General features: G+C 45.4%; 1 pseudogene; it reads right to left on the bottom strand.

The window, feature by feature from the left end:
• Nucleotides 1-1831: 1831 nt before the first annotated feature.
• Nucleotides 1832-3417, bottom strand: LOC139190524 (putative HVA22-like protein g; annotated as a pseudogene).
• Between the last annotated feature and the right edge of the window lie 286 nt (nt 3418-3703).

Genomic DNA, 3703 nt, shown 5'->3' with positions numbered 1-3703 from the left:
CTTACCCGAGTTTGAGTGGAAGTTCCGGCATATTGTTTTCTTTATCCTTGTCTTTGTAGGTAAGAACAAGGACAAAGGAAAGGACAGAGAGAACGCATGATATGAGATACTCTTGCTTTCTACCCTGGTGATATGAGATACTTTTGCTTTGGAGTCATTGGCTTGCAGAGGTACCCCAAGGAATAAGGAACACTGAATGACTCGAGAGGTTTCGTTGGGAAAGCATTTTTTGAGATGAAGAAATGTTATGTATGTCTGCCTTACTATGTAGGGTGAAGGTAGACAGTTTATAGGAAGTTCTTTAATACTTGTAGAGGTACTATTCTTTCACTCGTGTCGACAACTAACGCGTGATTGAACAGTAAAATTTCACGTGCTTTCTCCTTCACCGAAAATCTTCGACAAATTGCCCGTGATTTGCGCAAAGTTGAGTGTGCATATGACAGGTGATGACGAGGCTGAAAAGACTGGCGCCTCTTCGATATCTGGGATTGGCGCTTTAACAAATTGCCCGTGATTTCCGCAAAGCTGAGTTTGCGTGTGACGGGTGTTGACGCGTCTGGAAAAGCAAGATGCTTCTCCGATTTCTGAGCTTGCCTCTTCGATTTTTGAATGGCCTCTTCGAATTCTGAGCTCGCCTCTTCGATATCTGAAATCCCGTCGAGTGCTGATTTTTTATAGAGGCATGCAGTTCGTTTCAAAGCACACTTGAATTTTCGCTTGTGAAAACTCCCCTCTTGCACTTCTAAGATCTTGATTTGTCCGACCTCTTCTTTCTTCAACACTTTGAAAATGTCAGGGCCCTCCGATCGTCGTTTTGACTTGAATCTTGGTGAAGAGGCAGTCCCGCCTTCTCCAGACAACATATGGCGCCCATCCTTCATATCCCCTACTGGTCCTCTTACTGTTGGGGATTCGGTGATGAAGAATGATATGACCGCTGCGGTGGTGGCCCGGAACCTTGTCACTCCCAAAGATAACAGACTACTTTCCAGGCGGTCTGATGAGTTGGCTGTTAAGGAGTCCCTGGCTCTTAGTGTGCAGTGTGCGGGTTCTGTGTCCAACATGGCCCAACGCCTATTTGCTCGAACCCGTCAAGTTGAATCGTTGGCGGCTGAAGTGATGAGTCTCAAACAGGAGATCAGAGGGCTCAAGCATGAGAATAAACAGTTGCACAAGCTTGCACACAACTATGCCACAAACATGAAGAGGAAAATTGACCAGATGCAGGAATCTGATGGTCAGATTTTACTTGATCATCGGAGGTTTGTGGGTTTGTTCCAGCAGCATTTACCTTCGTCTTCTGGGGCTGTACCGACTGCTGAGGCTTCAAACAGCCAACCTCCGACGCCTTCTCTTCCTGGAGCTCTGCCGAGTTGTGAGGCGCCACCTGATCGTCCTTGAAGATCCCCTCTTGTAAACTTGATTTTTTTTTTAAGTATGTATAATGCAAATTTATGTAAAATTTCCAGAAAAAATGAATAAAACGGACTTTATTTCTCTCGATGCATTTTTTTTGCCGTAAACATGCATAATATTATGCACACACACACATACATACATATTAATTTTTCACATGGACTGATCCACCATTCCAAAACCTTTTCCCTTTTTTTTGCATGGTGCTAGCCACCAAGGATCCATTTACTTCTTTATATATATATATATATATATATATATACATATACATATATATATATATATATATATTTTTTTCTTTTTCTGCACATGGTGCCAGACGTTTCTTTCTTTCTTTTTCTGCACATGGTGCTCTTTCTTTTCCTGCACATGGTGCCAGACGTTTCTTTCTTTCTTTTTTTTTTTTTTTTTTTTTTTTTGCACATGCTGGTGCTGATCCACCTATATTCCACCATTTCTTCTTCTTTCCAGACTGGTTTGTCCCCTTTCATTTTTTTATATATATTCCCCACATGGTGCAGGGAGGAAATGCAAGCGACGCCGGACGTTGGAAGATTTTGACATTGGCATGCGGTACTTTTGCAGAGCTGAACACCTCATGAATCCTGGCAAGCCCACGAGCTGCACCCAACACCAAGCTGATCCTTGTAGTCCAATCCAATGGAATTCTGCCCGGACCCCGATTCCTTCCCAATCACATCCATGTACTGCTCAAACTCCTTTCTCTCGCACGGGTTCGCGTCCTTGAGCCGCTTCACCGCCATTGTGCTCCCGTCGTCCAGCACCGCCTTGTACACAGTCCCCACTGTTGGCGTACACCATCTTCTGATCGGCTCCGTAGCTGCTGTTGTTGTTGCTTTTAAAGTAACTGAACCTGCTGCTTGCATGGCAGGTTTAGGGTTTGGTGAAGGTGCTAAGGCCTCGGCTACCTCCTTTTGGTCCTTGCTTGAAGAAGTACTGGAAGTGGGAGATGGTGGTTCTTCGGGTTGTGCTTGCGTTGTTGCAGCTGGTTGGCGATTTGAAGCTGGATCGGCAGGGGGTTGGCTCCTAACACCTTGTTGTGGCTGCGTAGGGCGAGGCCTTGGTGTCGATTGTGCGGCAACATACTGCAAAAGTCAAATATTCTCGTCTGACTATAGCTTGCAGCTCTTTGCCAATGCAAAATTGCCATGTCACCAGCTCTAGTTCTTAGTTCCAACAAGTTCCTATCGATTTCATTTTCATGCTTCGCAAGATATGGTCTAAAGAAGGAATCATACACATAGCTCGTACCCTTTGTTTTAGGAAACCACAGATATATGACGAAGAGCAACTTAGCTTCGCTATACATTGGAACCCACGAAACAAAAGCATAACCGACTCTTTCACAAACAGTCAAAACAGCCACCAAAATCCAATACTGGCACCAAAAGCGAAGCTGTTCAATCTCTGGCTTGTTCTTTTCAACAGTTTTGTAGCATTCATAAGCCGGATAAGCATACCCAAGAGTCATCACAAGTGTTCTGGTGAGAAAGGATCCTATCATCTTTTGTATACCTCTCGAAGACTAATTTGAAATTTGAACGGAATCAACGGATGGAAAAGGAAAACACTGAAAGTGAAATTTACTAGAGAACTCGAATCGCCGAACAGTTCAGAGATCGCCGCCGTAGGAAACTGGGAAATGGCGCCGCTGTGTTCGACGACCCTTATCTCCAAAAAGACCGTTTCAGCCCCAAGAACGTGAAACCCAGAAGAGATGTTTTCCGACCGGGTCGGTAGCCGGGTCGTACGTCGTGCTTCAGAACAGTGGTAGGTTTAGAGTTGCAGTTGAAGAGATCGGCCTAGAAGAGACGGAGGCATGACTCTGCTGCCTCTACTAACGCTCCTAGATGATTCGTCTCGCCTTCATCCTTGAGATCCTTGATGGTGGCTTGGACGATGTAATCACGGTAGAGAAGGAGACAGACGAGCCAGGATCCAGTACGGATCCCGATCTTCTTTTTGAACCTGGATTTTCTTCTCCCTCCTCCTTCTCCTGTGATCTCAGTATCGGACGTCTCTGCTTCTCTGCCCAAGTCGTCAGATTCGTCGGCATCCATTGTAGAAATCAGAAGGAAACCCAATAAGGAGGAAGCAAAACGTTGAACAAAGGCAGCTGGCAAAGTGTTCTCTCAGGTCCCTCATGGCCTGGATCTCGCCTATGCTCGCTCTTTCTCTCTACTCATCATTTGATCAAGAAGACGACCCAGAAACTCTCGGCGAAATGACCGGAAACAGAGGCAGAAGTCGCAGCTCTGGGTCT

Source organism: Malus domestica, chromosome 13, assembly GCF_042453785.1.
Source record: "Malus domestica chromosome 13, GDT2T_hap1".
Taxonomy (NCBI): domain Eukaryota; kingdom Viridiplantae; phylum Streptophyta; class Magnoliopsida; order Rosales; family Rosaceae; genus Malus; species Malus domestica.
The sequence above is the reverse complement of the archived record's forward strand: the minus strand, read 5'-3'. Positions and strand labels throughout refer to the sequence as shown.